Source organism: Phalangium opilio, unplaced genomic scaffold, assembly GCF_054372755.1.
Source record: "Phalangium opilio isolate 3A_F unplaced genomic scaffold, DU_Popi_V2 ptg000037l_1, whole genome shotgun sequence".
Taxonomy (NCBI): Eukaryota; Metazoa; Arthropoda; class Arachnida; order Opiliones; family Phalangiidae; genus Phalangium; species Phalangium opilio.
Genome location: NW_028324160.1, coordinates 1821012 through 1837565, shown reverse-complemented (window position 1 = coordinate 1837565; position 16554 = coordinate 1821012). Strand labels below are relative to the sequence as shown.

Here is a 16554-nt window from a genome sequence, read left to right as displayed (position 1 = left end):
AAAAGTTAAATGCTCGTCAGGTATTATGTAAAAACTTTGACTTTTTACGTCACATCTGAGACCTCACAACACCGCTCCCGGATGGGGTCGAACCACCAACCTATTGGTTAACAGCCGAACGCGCTAACCATTGCGCCACGGAAGCCCAAAAATTAAATGGTCGTCATTTATTGTGCAAAAACTTTGGCTTTCTACGTTACATTTCAGATCCCACAACACCGCTCCCGGGTGGGCTCGAACCACCAACCTATTGGTTAACAGCCGAACGCGCTAACCATTGAGCCACGGAAGCTCAGAAATTAAATGGTTGTCAGGTATTGTGGAAAACCTTGACTTTTTACGTCACATCTGAGACCTCACAACACCGCTCCCGGATGGGCTCGAACCACCAACCTATTGGTTAACAGCCGAACGTGCTAACCATTGCGCCACGGAAGCCCAAAAATTAAATGGTCGTCAGGTATTGTGGAAAAATTTTGGCTTTCTACGTTACATTTGAGATCACACAACACCGCTCCCGGGTGAGCTCGAACCACCAACCTATTGGTTAACAGCCGAACGCGCTAACCATTGCGCCAAGGAAGCCCAAAATTTAAATGCTCGTCAGGTATTGTGTAAAAACCTTGACTTTTTACGTCACATCTGAGACCTCACAACACCGCTCCCGGATGGGCTCGAACCACCAACCTATTGGTTAACAGCCGAACGCGCTAACCATTGCGCCACGGAAGCCCAAAAGTTTGATGCTCGTCAGGTATTGTGTAAAAACCTTGACTTTTTACGTCACATCTGAGACCTCACAACACCGCTCCCGGATGGGCTCGAACCACCAACCTATTGGTTAACAGCCGAACGCGCTAAACATTGCGCCACGGAAGCCCAAAAGTTAAATGCTCGTCAGGTATTGTGTAAAAACCTTGACTTTTTACGACACATCTGAGACCTCACAACACCGCTCCCGGATGGGCTCGAACCACCAACCTATTGGTTAACAGCCGAACGCGCTAAACATTGCGCCACGGAAGCCCAAATGTTAAATGCTCGTCAGGTATTGTGTAAAAACCTTGACTTTTTACGTCACATCTGAGACCTCACAACACCGCTCCCGGATGGGCTCGAACCACCAACCTATTGGTTAACAGCCGAACGCGCTAACCATTGCGCCACGGAAGCCCAAAAGTTAAATGCTCGTCAGGTATTGTGTAAAAACCTTGATTTTTTACGTCAAATCTGAGACCTCACAACACCGCTCCCGGATGGGGTCGAACCACCAACCTATTTGTTAACAGCCGAACGCGCTAACCATTGCGCCACGGAAGCCCAAAAATTAAATGGTCGTCATTTATTGTGCAAAAACTTTGGCTTTCTACGTTACATTTGAGATCACACAACACCGCTCCCGGATGGGCTCGAACCACCAACCTATTGGTTAACAGCCGAACTAGCTAACCAATGAGCCACGGAAGCCCAAAAATTAAATGGTCGTCAGGTATTGTGGAAAAACTTTAGCTTTCTACGTCACATCTGAGACCTCACAACACCGCTCCCGGATGAGCTCGAACCACCAACCTATTGGTTAACAGCCGAACGCGCTAATCATTGAGCCACGGAAACCCAGAAATTAAATGGTTGTCACGTATTGTGGAAACGTTTTGACTTTTTACGCTACATCTGAGACCCCACAACACCTCTCCCGGGTGGGCTCCTACCACCAGCCTCTCGATTAACAGCTGAACGCGCTAACCATTGCGCCACGGAAGCCCAAAAATTCAATGTTCGACAGGTATTGTGGAAAAACTCTGACATTTTATGTTACATTTGAGACGTCACAACACCGCTCCCGGGAGAGCTCAAACCACCAGTCTTTTGAATAGCAGCTGAACGCGCTAACCATTGCGCCACAGAAGCCCAAAAATTAAATGGTCGTCAGGTATTGTGGAAAAACTTTGGCTTTCTACGTTACATTTGAGATCACACAACACCGCTCCCGGGTGGGCTCGAACCACCAACCTATTGGTTAACAGCCGAACGCGCTAACCATTGCGCCACGGAAGCCCAAAAGTTAAATGCTCGTCAGGTATTATGTAAAAACCTTGACTTTTTACGTCACATCTGAGACCTCACAACACCGCTCCCGGATGGGGTCGAACCACCAACCTATTGGTTAACAGCCGAACGCGCTAACCATTTCGCCACGGAAGCCCAAAAATTAAATGGTCGTCATTTATTGTGCAAAAACTTCGGCTTTCTACGTTACATTTCAGATCCCACAACACCGCTCCCGGGTGGGCTCGAACCACCAACCTATTGGTTAACAGCCGAACGCGCTAACCATTGAGCCACGGAAGCTCAGAAATTAAATGGTTGTCAGGTATTGTGGAAAACTTGACTTTTAACGTCACATCTGAGACCTCACAACACCGCTCCCGGATGGGCTCGAACCACCAACCTATTGGTTAACAGCCGAACGTGCTAACCATTGCGCCACGGAAGCCCAAAAATTAAATGTTCGTCAGGTATTGTGGAAAAATTTTGGCTTTCTACGTTACATTTGAGATCACACAACACCGCTCCCGGGTGGGCTCGAACCACCAACCTATTGGTTAACAGCCGAACGCGCTAACCATTGCGCCAAGGAAGCCCAAAATTTAAATGCTCGTCAGGTATTGTGTAAAAACCTTGACTTTTTACGTCACATCTGAGACCTCACAACACCGCTCCCGGATGGGCTCGAACCACCAACCTATTGCTTAACAGCCGAACGCGCTAACCATTGCGCCACGGAAGCCCAAAACCTAAATGCTCGTCAGGTATTGTGCAAAAAACTTGACTTTTTACGTCACATCTGAGACCTCACAACACCGCTCCCGGATGGGCTCGAACCACCAACCTATTGGTTAACAGCCGAACGCGCTAACCATTGCGCCACGGAAGCCCTAAAGTTAAATACTCGTCAGGTATTGTGTAAAAACCTTAACTTCTTACGTCACATCTGAGACCTCACAACACCGCTCCCGGATGGGCTCGAACCACCAACCTATTGGTTAACAGCCGAACGCGCTAACCATTGCGCCACGGAAGCCCAAATGTTAAATGCTCGTCAGGTATTGTGTAAAAACCTTGACTTTTTACGTCACATCTGAGACCTCACAACACCGCTCCCGGATGGGCTCGAACCACCAACCTATTGGTTAACAACCGAACGCGCTAACCATTGCGCCACGGAAGCCCAAAAGTTAAATGCTCGTCAGGTATTGTGTAAAAACCTTGATTTTTTACGTCAAATCTGAGACCTCACAACACCGCTCCCGGATGGGCTCGAACCACCAACCTATTGGTTAACAGCCGAACGCGCTAACCATTGAGCCACGGAAGCTCAGAAATTAAATGGTTGTCAGGTGTTGTGGAAAAACTTTGGCTTTCTACGTTACATTTGAGACCCCACAACACCTCTCCCGGGTGGGCTCGAACCACCAACCTTTCGATTAACAGCTGAACGCGCTAACCATTGCGCCACGGAATCCCAAAAATTAAATGCTCGTCAGGTATTGTGTAAAAACCTTGACTTTTTACGTCACATCTGAGACCTCACAACACCGCTCCCGGATGGGCTCGAACCACCAACCTATTGGTTAACAGCCGAACGCGCTAACCATTGCGCCACAGAAGCCCAAAAGTTAAATGTTCGTCTGGTGTTGTGGAAAAACTCTGACATTTTACGTTACATCTGAGACGTCACAACACCGCTCCCGGGAGGGCTCGAACCACCAACCTTTCGGTTAACAGCTGAACGCGCTGACCATTGCGCCACTGAAGCCCAAAAATTAAATTTTCGTCAGGTATTGAGGTAAAACCTTGACTTTTTACTTCTCATCTGAGACCTCACAACACCGCTCCCGGATGGGCTCGAACCACCAACCTTTCGGTTAACAGCCGAACGCGCTAACCATTCGCCACGGACGCCCAAAAATTAAATGGTCGTCATTTATTGTGCAAAAACTTCGGCTTTCTACGTTACATTTCAGATCCCACAACACCGCTCACGGGTGGGCTCGAACCACCAACCTATTGGTTAACAGCCGAACGCGCTAACCATTGAGCCACGGAAGCTCAGAAATTAAATGGTTGTCAGGTATTGTGGAAAACTTGACTTTTAACGTCACATCTGAGACCTCACAACACCGCTCCCGGATGGGCTCGAACCACCAACCTATTGGTTAACAGCCGAACGTGCTAACCATTGCGCCACGGAAGCCCAAAAATTAAATGTTCGTCAGGTATTGTGGAAAAATTTTGGCTTTCTACGTTACATTTGAGATCACACAACACCGCTCCCGGGTGGGCTCGAACCACCAACCTATTGGTTAACAGCCGAACGCGCTAACCATTGCGCCACGGAAGCCCTAAAGTTAAATACTCGTCAGGTATTGTGTAAAAACCTTGACTTCTTACGTCACATCTGAGACCTCACAACACCGCTCCCGGATGGGCTCGAACCACCAACCTATTGGTTAACAGCCGAACGCGCTAACCATTGCGCCACGGAAGCCCAAATGTTAAATGCTCGTCAGGTATTGTGTAAAAACCTTGACTTTTTACGTCACATCTGAGACCTCACAACACCGCTCCCGGATGGGCTCGAACCACCAACCTATTGGTTAACAGCCGAACGCGCTAACCATTGCGCCACGGAAGCCCAAAAGTTAAATGCTCGTCAGGTATTGTGTAAAAACCATGATTTTTTACGTCAAATCTGAGACCTCACAACACCGCTCCCGGATGGGCTCGAACCACCAACCTATTGGTTAACAGCCGAACGCGCTAACCATTGAGCCACGGAAGCTCAGAAATTAAATGGTTGTCAGGTGTTGTGGAAAAACTTTGGCTTTCTACGTTACATTTGAGACCCCACAACACCTCTCCCGGGTGGGCTCGAACCACCAACCTTTCGATTAACAGCTGAACGCGCTAACCATTGCGCCACGGAATCCCAAAAATTAAATGCTCGTCAGGTATTGTGTAAAAACCTTGACTTTTTACGTCACATCTGAGACCTCACAACACCGCTCCCGGATGGGCTCGAACCACCAACCTATTGGTTAACAGCCGAACGCGCTAACCATTGCGCCACAGAAGCCCAAAAGTTAAATGTTCGTCTGGTGTTGTGGAAAAACTCTGACATTTTACGTTACATCTGAGACGTCACAACACCGCTCCCGGGAGGGCTCGAACCACCAACCTTTCGGTTAACAGCTGAACGCGCTGACCATTGCGCCACTGAAGCCCAAAAATTAAATTTTCGTCAGGTATTGAGGTAAAACCTTGACTTTTTACTTCTCATCTGAGACCTCACAACACCGCTCCCGGATGGGCTCGAACCACCAACCTTTCGGTTAACAGCCGAACGCGCTAACCATTCGCCACGGACGCCCAAAAATTAAATGGTCGTCATTTATTGTGCAAAAACTTCGGCTTTCTACGTTACATTTCAGATCCCACAACACCGCTCACGGGTGGGCTCGAACCACCAACCTATTGGTTAACAGCCGAACGCGCTAACCATTGAGCCACGGAAGCTCAGAAATTAAATGGTTGTCAGGTATTGTGGAAAACTTGACTTTTAACGTCACATCTGAGACCTCACAACACCGCTCCCGGATGGGCTCGAACCACCAACCTATTGGTTAACAGCCGAACGTGCTAACCATTGCGCCACGGAAGCCCAAAAATTAAATGTTCGTCAGGTATTGTGGAAAAATTTTGGCTTTCTACGTTACATTTGAGATCACACAACACCGCTCCCGGGTGGGCTCGAACCACCAACCTATTGGTTAACAGCCGAACGCGCTAACCATTGCGCCAAGGAAGCCCAAAATTTAAATGCTCGTCAGGTATTGTGTAAAAACCTTGACTTTTTACGTCACATCTGAGACCTCACAACACCGCTCCCGGATGGGCTCGAACCACCAACCTATTGCTTAACAGCCGAACGCGCTAACCATTGCGCCACGGAAGCCCAAAACCTAAATGCTCGTCAGGTATTGTGCAAAAAACGTGACTTTTTACGTCACATCTGAGACCTCACAACACCGCTCCCGGATGGGCTCGAACCACCAACCTATTGGTTAACAGCCGAACGCGCTAACCATTGCGCCACGGAAGCCCTAAAGTTAAATACTCGTCAGGTATTGTGTAAAAACCTTGACTTCTTACGTCACATCTGAGACCTCACAACACCGCTCCCGGATGGGCTCGAACCACCAACCTATTGGTTAACAGCCGAACGCGCTAACCGTTGCGCCACGGAAGCCCAAATGTTAAACGCTCGTCAGGTATTGTGTAAAAACCTTGACTTTTTACGTCACATCTGAGACCTCACAACACCGCTCCCGGATGGGCTCGAACCACCAACCTATTGGTTAACAGCCGAACGCGCTAACCATTGCGCCACGGAAGCCCAAAAGTTAAATGCTCGTCAGGTATTGTGTAAAAACCTTGATTTTTTACGTCAAATCTGAGACCTCACAACACCGCTCCCGGATGGGCTCGAACCACCAACCTATTGGTTAACAGCCGAACGCGCTAACCATTGAGCCACGGAAGCTCAGAAATTAAATGGTTGTCAGGTGTTGTGGAAAAACTTTGGCTTTCTACGTTACATTTGAGACCCCACAACACCTCTCCCGGGTGGGCTCGAACCACCAACCTTTCGATTAACAGCTGAACGCGCTAACCATTGCGCCACGGAATCCCAAAAATTAAATGCTCGTCAGGTATTGTGTAAAAACCTTGACTTTTTACGTCACATCTGAGACCTCACAACACCGCTCCCGGATGGGCTCGAACCACCAACCTATTGCTTAACAGCTGAACGCGCTAACCATTGAGCCACGGAAGCTCAGAAATTAAACGGTTGTCAGGTATTGTGGAAAGACTTTGGCTTTCTACGTTACATTTGAGACCCCACAACACCTCTCCCGGGTGGGCTCGAACCACCAACCTTTCGGTTAACAGCTGAACGCGCTAACCATTGCGCCACTGAAGCCCAAAAATTAAATGTTCGTCAGGTATTGTGGAAAAACTCCGACTTTTTACTTCACATCTGAGGCCTCACAACACCGCTCCCGGATGGGCTCGAACCACCAACCTTTCGGTTAACAGCCGAACGCGCTAACCATTGCGCCACGGACGCCCAAAAAAAATGGTCGTCAGGTATTGCGGAAAAACTTTGGCTATTTACGTTACATTTGAGATCCAAAAACACCGCTCCCGGGTGGGCTCGAACCACCAAGCTATTGGTTAACAGCCGAACGCGCTAACCATTGAGCCACGAAAGATCAGAAAATAAATGGTTATCACGTATTATGGAAAAAGTTTGACTTTTCACGCTACATCTGAGACCTCACAACACCTCTCCCGGGTGGGCTCGAACCACCAACCTATTGGTTAACAGCCGAACGCGCTAACCATTGCGCCACGGACGCCCAATAATTAAATGGTTGTCAGGTATTGTTGAAAAGTTACGACTTTTCACGCTACTTCTGAGACCCCACAAATCCTCTCTCGTTTGGGCTCGAACCACCAACCTATTGCTTAACAGCTGAACGCGCTAACCATTGAGCCACGGAAGCTCAGAAATTAAACGGTTGTCAGGTATTGTGGAAAGACTTTGGCTTTCTACGTTACATTTGAGACCCCACAACACCTCTCCCGGGTGGGCTCGAACCACCAACCTTTCGGTTAACAGCTGAACGCGCTAACCATTGCGCCACTGAGGCCCAAAAATTAAATGGTCGTCAGGTATTGTGGAAAAACTTTGGCTATTTACGTTACATTTGAGATCCCAAAACACCGCTCCCGGGTGGGCTCGAACCACCAACCTATTGGTTAACAGCCGAACGCGCTAACCATTGAGCCACGGAAGCTGAGAAATTAAATGGTTGTCACGTATTGTGGAAAAGTTTTGACTTTTTACGCTACATCTGAGACCACACAATACCTCTTCCGGGCGGGCTCGAACCACCAACCTTTCGATTAACAGCTGAACGCGCTAACCATTGCGCCACGGAAGCCCAAAAGTTAAATGTTCGTCAGGTGTTTTGGAAAAACTCTGACATTTTACGTTATATATGAGACGTCACAACACCGCTCCCGGAAGGGCTCGAACCACCAACCTTTCGGTTAACAGCTGAACGCGCTAACCATTCGCCACTGAGGCCCAAAAATTAAATGGTCGTCAGGTATTGTGGAAAAACTTTGGCTATTTACGTTACATTTGAGATCTAAAAACACCGCTCCCGGGTGGGCTCGAACCACCAACCTATTGGTTAACAGCCGAACGCGCTAACCATTGAGCCAAGGAAGATCAGAAATTAAATGGTTGTCACGTATTGTGGAAAAGTTTTGACTTTTAACGCTACATCTGAGACCCCACAACACCTCTTCCGGGTGGGCTCGAACCACCAACCTTTCGATTAAGAGCTGGACGCGCTAATTACTGCGCCACGGAAGCTCCGAAATTAAATGGTTGTCAGGTATTGTGGAAAAACTCTGACATTTTACGTAACATCTGAGACGTCACAACACCGCTCCCGGATGGGCTCGAACCACCAACCTTTCGGTTAACAGCCGAACGCGCTAGCCATTGCGCCACGGACGCCCAAAAATTAAATGGTTGTCAGGTATTGTTGAAAAGTTACGACTTTTCACGCTACATCTGAGACCCCACAAAACCTCTCTCGTTTGGGCTCGAACCACCAACCTTTCGGTTAACAGCTGAACGCGCTGACCATTGCGCCACTGAAGCCCAAAAATTAAATGTTCGTCAGGTATTGTGGAAAAACTCCGACATTTTACGTTACATCTGAGACGTCACAACACTTCTCCCGAATGGGCTCGAACCACCAACCTATTGGTTAATAGCCGAACGCGCTAACCATTGCGCCACTGAAGCAGAAAAATTAAATTTTCGTCAGGTATTGAGGTAAAACTTTGACTTTTTACTTCACATCTGAGGCCTCACAACACCGCTCCCGGATGGGCTCGAACCACCAACCTTTCGGTTAACAGCCGAACGCGCTAACCATTGCGCCACGGACGCCCAAAAAAAATGGTCGTCAGGTATTGCGGAAAAACTTTGGCTATTTACGTTACATTTGAGATCCAAAAACACCGCTCCCGGGTGGGCTCGAACCACCAAGCTATTGGTTAACAGCCGAACGCGCTAACCATTGAGCCACGAAAGATCAGAAAATAAATGGTTATCACGTATTATGGAAAAAATTTGACTTTTCACGCTACATCTGAGACCTCACAACACCTCTCCCGGGTGGGCTCGAACCACCAACCTTTCGATTAACAGCTGAACGCGCTAACCATTGCGCCACGGAAGCCCAAAAATTAAATGTTCGTCAGGTATTGTGGAAAAACTCTGACATTTTACGTTACATCTGAGACATCACAACACCGCTCCCGGATGGGCAAGAACCACCAACCTACTGGTTAACAGCCGAACGCGCTAACCATTGAGCCACGGAAGCTCAGAAATTAAATGGTTGTCAGGTATTGTTGAAAAGTTACGACTTTTCACGCTACATCTGAGACCCCACAAAACCTCTCTCGTTTGGGCTCGAACCACCAACCTTTCGGTTAACAGCTGAACGCGCTGACCATCGCGCCACTGAAGCCCAAAAATTAAATGTTCGTCAGGTATTGTGGAAAAACTCTGACATTTTACGTTACATCTGAGACGTCACAACACTTCTCCCGGATGGGCTCGAACCACCAACCTATTGGTTAATAGCCGAACGCGCTAACCATTGCGCCACTGAAGCCCAAAAATTAAATTTTCGTCAGGTATTGAGGTAAAACTTTGACTTTTTACTTCACATCTGAGGCCTCACAACACCGCTCCCGGATGGGCTCGAACCACCAACCTTTCGGTTAACAGCCGAACGCGCTAACCATTGCGCCACGGAAGCCCAAAAATTAAATGGTCGTCAGGTATTGTGGAAAAACTTTGGCTTTCTACGTTACATTTGAGATCACACAACACCGCTCCCGGGTGGGCTCGAACCACCAACCTATTGGTTAACAGCTGAACGCGCTAACCACTGAGCCACGGAAGCTCGGAAATTAAACGGTTGTCCGGTATTGTGGAAAAACTTTGGCTTTCTACGTTACATTTGAGACCCCACAACACCTCTCCCGGGTGGGCTCGAACCACCAACCTTTCGATTAACAGCTGAACGCGCTAACCATTGCACCACGGAAGCCCAAAAATTAGATGCTCGTCAGATATTGTGTAAAAACCTTGACTTTTTACGTCACATCTAAGACCTCACAACACCGCTCCCGGATGGGCTCGAACCACCAACCTATTGGTTAACAGCCGAACGCGCTAACCATTGCGCCACGGACGCCCAAAAATTAAATGTTCGTCAGGTATTGTGGAAAAACTCCGACATTTTACGTTACATCTGAGACGTCACAACACTTCTCCCGAATGGGCACGAACCACCAACCTATTGGTTGATAGCCGAACGCGCTAACCATTGCGCCACGGACGCCCAAAAATTAAATGTTCGTCAGGTATTGTGGAAAAACTCCGACATTTTACGTTACATCTGAGACGTCACAACACTTCTCCCGAATGGGCTCGAACCACCAACCTTTCGGTTAACAGCCGAACGCGCTAACCATTGCGCCACGGACGCCCAAAAAAAATGGTCGTCAGGTATTGCGGAAAAACTTTGGCTATTTACGTTACATTTGAGATCCAAAAACACCGCTCCCGGGTGGGCTCGAACCACCAAGCTATTGGTTAACAGCCGAACGCGCTAACCATTGAGCCACGAAAGATCAGAAAATAAATGGTTATCACGTATTATGGAAAAAGTTTGACTTTTCACGCTACATCTGAGACCTCACAACACCTCTCCCGGGTGGGCTCGAACCACCAACCTTTCGATTAACAGCTGAACGCGCTAACCATTGCACCACGGAAGCCCAAAAATTAGATGCTCGTCAGATATTGTGTAAAAACCTTGACTTTTTACGTCACATCTAAGACCTCACAACACCGCTCCCGGATGGGCTCGAACCACCAACCTATTGGTTAACAGCCGAACGCGCTAACCATTGCGCCACGGAAGCTCAGAAATTAAATGGTTGTCAGGTATTGTTGAAAAGTTACGACTTTTCACGCTAAATCTGAGACCCCACAAAACCTCTCTCGTTTGGGCTCGAACCACCAACCTTTCGGTTAACAGCTGAACGCGCTGACCATCGCGCCACTGAAGCCCAAAAATTAAATGTTCGTCAGGTATTGTGGAAAAACTCTGACATTTTACGTTACATCTGAGACGTCACAACACTTCTCCCGGATGGGCTCGAACCACCAACCTATTGGTTAATAGCCGAACGCGCTAACCATTGCACCACTGAAGCCCAAAAATTAAATTTTCGTCAGGTATTGAGGTAAAACTTTGACTTTTTACTTCACATCTGAGGCCTCACAACACTTCTCCCGGGTGGGCTCGAACCACCAACCTATTGGTTAACAGCTGAACGCGCTAACCACTGAGCCACGGAAGCTCGGAAATTAAACGGTTGTCAGGTATTGTGGAAAAACTTTGGCTTTCTACGTTACATTTGAGACCCCACAACACCTCTCCCGGGTGGGCTCGAACCACCAACCTTTCGATTAACAGCTGAACGCGCTAACCATTGCACCACGGAAGCCCAAAAATTAGATGCTCGTCAGATATTGTGTAAAAACCTTGACTTTTTACGTCACATCTAAGACCTCACAACACCGCTCCCGGATGGGCTCGAACCACCAACCTATTGGTTAACAGCCGAACGCGCTAACCATTGCGCCACGGACGCCCAAAAATTAAATGTTCGTCAGGTATTGTGGAAAAACTCCGACATTTTACGTTACATCTGAGACGTCACAACACTTCTCCCGAATGGGCTCGAACCACCAACCTTTCGGTTAACAGCCGAACGCGCTAACCATTGCGCCACGGACGCCCAAAAAAAATGGTCGTCAGGTATTGCGGAAAAACTTTGGCTATTTACGTTACATTTGAGATCCAAAACCACCGCTCCCGGGTGGGCTCGAACCACCAAGCTATTGGTTAACAGCCGAACGCGCTAACCATTGAGCCACGAAAGATCAGAAAATAAATGGTTATCACGTATTATGGAAAAAGTTTGACTTTTCACGCTACATCTGAGACCCCACAACACCTCTCCCGGGTGGGCTCGAACCACCAACCTTTCGATTAACAGCTGAACGCGCTAACCATTGCGCCACGGAAGCCCAAAAATTAAATGTTCGTCAGGTATTGTGGAAAAACTCTGACATTTTACGTTACATCTGAGACATCACAACACCGCTCCCGGATTAGCAAGAACCACCAACCTACTGGTTAACAGCCGAACGCGCTAACCATTGAGCCACGGAAGCTCAGAAATTAAATGGTATTCAGGTATTGTTGAAAAGTTACGACTTTTCACGCTACATCTGAGACCCCACAAAACCTCTCTCGTTTGGGCTCGAACCACCAACCTTTCGGTTAACAGCTGAACGCGCTGACCATCACGCCACTGAAGCCCAAAAATTAAATGTTCGTCAGGTATTGTGGAAAAACTCTGACATTTTACGTTACATCTGAGACGTCACAACACTTCTCCCGGATGGGCTCGAACCACCAACCTATTGGTTAATAGCCGAACGCGCTAACCATTGAGCCACAGAGGCTCAGAAATTAAATGGTTGTCACGTATTGTGGAAACGTTTTGACTTTTAACGCTACATCTGAGACCCCACAACACCTCTCCCGGGTGGGCTTGAACCACCAACCTTTCGGTTAACAGCCGAACGCGCTAACCATTGCGCCATGGAAGCCCAAAAATTAAATGTTCGTCAGGTATTGTGGAAAAACCTTGACTTTTTACGTCACATCTGAGACCTCACAACACCGCTCCCGGATGGGCTCGAACCACCAACCTATTGGTTAACAGCCGAACGCGCTAACCATTGCGCCACGGAAGCCCAAAAATTAAATGCTCGTCAGGTATTGTGTAAAAACCTTGACTTTTTACGTCACTTCTGAGACCTCACAACACCGCTCCCGGATGGGCTCGAACCACCAACCTATTGGTTAACAGCCGAACGCGCTAACCATTGCGCCACGGAAGCCCAAAAGTTCAATATTCGTCAGGTATTGTGGAAAAACTCTGACATTTTATGTTACATCTGAGACGTCACAACACCGCTCCCGGAAGGGCTCAAACCACCAGTCTTTTGAATAGCAGCTGAACGCGCTAACCATTGCGCCACGGAAGCCCAAAAATTAAATGGTCGTCCGGTATTGTGGAAAAACCTTGACTTTTTACGTCACATCTGAGACCTCACAACACCGCTCCCGGATGGGCTCGAACCACCAACCTATTGGTTAACAGCCGAACGCGCTAACCATTGCGCCACGGAAGCCCAAAAGTTTGATGCTCGTCAGGTATTGTGTAAAAACCTTGACTTTTTACGTCACATCTGAGACCTCACAACACCGCTCCCGGATGGGCTCGAACCACCAACCTATTGGTTAACAGCCGAACGCGCTAACCATTGCGCCACGGAAGCCCAAAAATTAAATGGTCGTCATTTATTGTGCAAAAACTTTGGCTTTCTACGTTACATTTGAGATCACACAACACCGCTCCCGGGTGAGCTCGAACCACCAACCTATTGGTTAACAGCCGAACGCGCTAACCATTGCGCCAAGGAAGCCCAAAATTTAAATGCTCGTCAGGTATTGTGTAAAAACCTTGACTTTTTACGTCACATCTGAGACCTCACAACACCGCTCCCGGATGGGCTCGAACCACCAACCTATTGCTTAACAGCCGAACGCGCTAACCATTGCGCCACGGAAGCCCAAAACCTAAATGCTCGTCAGGTATTGTGCAAAAAACTTGACTTTTTACGTCACATCTGAGACCTCACAACACCGCTCCCGGATGGGCTCGAACCACCAACCTATTGGTTAACAGCCGAACGCGCTAACCATTGCGCCACGGAATCCCAAAAATTAAATGCTCGTCAGGTATTGTGTAAAAACCTTGACTTTTTACGTAACATCTGAGACCTCACAACACCGCTTCCGGATGGGCTCGAACCACCAACCTATTGGTTAACAGCCGAACGCGCTAACCATTGCGCCACGGAAGCCCAAAAGTTAAATACTCGTCAGGTATTGTGTAAAAACCTTGACTTCTTACGTCACATCTGAGACCTCACAACACCGCTCCCGGATGGGCTCGAACCACCAACCTATTGGTTAACAGCCGAACGCGCTAACCATTGCGCCACGGAAGCCCAAAAGTTTGATGCTCGTCAGGTATTGTGTAAAAACCTTGACTTTTTACGTCACATCTGAGACCTCACAACACCGCTCCCGGATGGGCTCGAACCACCAACCTATTGGTTAAAAGCCGAACGCGCTAAACATTGCGCCACGGAAGCCCAAAAGTTAAATGCTCGTCAGGTATTGTGTAAAAACCTTGACTTTTTACGACACATCTGAGACCTCACAACACCGCTCCCGGATGGGGTCGAACCACCAACCTATTGGTTAACAGCCGAACGCGCTAAACATTGCGCCACGGAAGCCCAAATGTTAAATGCTCGTCAGGTATTGTGTAAAAACCTTGACTTTTTACGTCACATCTGAGACCTCACAACACCGCTCCCGGATGGGCTCGAACCACCAACCTATTGGTTAACAGCCGAACGCGCTAACCATTGCGCCACGGAAGCCCAAAAGTTAAATGCTCGTCAGGTATTGTGTAAAAACCTTGATTTTTTACGTCAAATCTGAGACCTCACAACACCGCTCCCGGATGGGGTCGAACCACCAACCTATTGGTTAACAGCCGAACGCGCTAACCATTGCGCCACGGAAGCCCAAAAATTAAATGGTCGTCATTTATTGTGCAAAAACTTTGGCTTTCTACGTTACATTTGAGATCACACAACACCGCTCCCGGATGGGCTCGAACCACCAACCTATTGGTTAACAGCCGAACGCGCTAACCAATGAGCCACGGAAGCCCAAAAATTAAATGGTCGTCAGGTATTGTGGAAAAACTTTAGCTTTCTACGTCACATCTGAGACCTCACAACACCGCTCCCGGATGAGCTCGAACCACCAACCTATTGGTTAACAGCCGAACGCGCTAATCATTGAGCCACGGAAACCCAGAAATTAAATGGTTGTCACGTATTGTGGAAAAGTTTTGACTTTTTACGCTACATCTGAGACCCCACAACACCTCTCCCGGGTGGGCTCCTACCACCAGCCTCTCGATTAACAGCTGAACGCGCTAACCATTGCGCCACGGAAGCCCAAAAATTCAATGTTCGACAGGTATTGTGGAAAAACTCTGACATTTTATGTTACATTTGAGACGTCACAACACCGCTCCCGGGAGAGCTCAAACCACCAGTCTTTTGAATAGCAGCTGAACAGCGCAACCATTCGCCACGGACGCCCAAAAATTAAATGGTCGTCAGGTATTGTGGAAAAACTCTGACATTTTACGTAACATCTGAGACGTCACAACACCGCTCCCGGATGGGCTCGAACCACTAACCTTTCGGTTAACAGCCGAACGCGCTAGCCATTGCGCCACGGACGCCCAAAAATTAAATGGTTGTCAGGTATTGTTGAAAAGTTACGACTTTTCACGCTACATCTGAGACCCCACAAATCCTCTCTCGTTTGGGCTCGAACCACCAACCTTTCGGTTGACAGCTGAACGCACTAACCATTGCGCCACGGAAGCCCAAAAATTAAATGGTCGTCAGGTATTGTAGAAAAACTTTGGCTATTTACGTTACATTTGAGATCCAAAAACACCACTCCCGGGTGGGCTCGAACCACCAAGCTATTGGTTAACAGCCGAACGCGCTAACCATTGAGCCACGAAAGATCAGAAAACAAATGGTTATCACGTATTATGGAAAAAGTTTGACTTTTCACGCTACATCTGAGACCTCACAACACCTCTCTTGGGTGGGCTCGAACCACCAACCTTTCGATTAACAGCTGAACGCGCTAACCATTGCGCCACGGAAGCCCAAAATTTAAATGCTCGTCAGGTATTGTGGAAAAACTCTGACATTTTACGTTACATCTGAGACGTCACAACACCGCTCCCGGGAGGGCTCGAACCACCAACCTTTCGGTTAACAGCTGAACGCGCTGACCATTGCGCCACTGAAGCCCAAAAATTAAATTTTCGTCAGGTATTGAGGTAAAACTTTGACTTTTTACTTCACATCCTAGACCTCACAACACCGCTCCCGGATGGGCTCCAACCACCAACCTTTCGATTGACAGCCGAACGCGCTAACCATTGAGCCACGGAAGCTCAGAAATTAAATGGTTGTCACGTATTGTGGAAACGTTTTGACTTTTTACGCTACATCTGAGACCCCACATCACCTCTTCCGGGTGGGCTCGAACCACCAACCTTTCGATT

General features: G+C 48.1%; 1 non-coding gene across 1 annotated transcript; it reads right to left on the bottom strand.

Annotated features, from left to right (window-relative positions):
• Positions 1 to 16370: 16370 nt before the first annotated feature.
• TRNAD-GUC (transfer RNA aspartic acid (anticodon GUC)) lies at positions 16371 to 16443 on the bottom strand. The gene has a single exon. It is a non-coding gene; the product is annotated as a tRNA-Asp (tRNA).
• Positions 16444 to 16554: the final 111 nt, after the last annotated feature.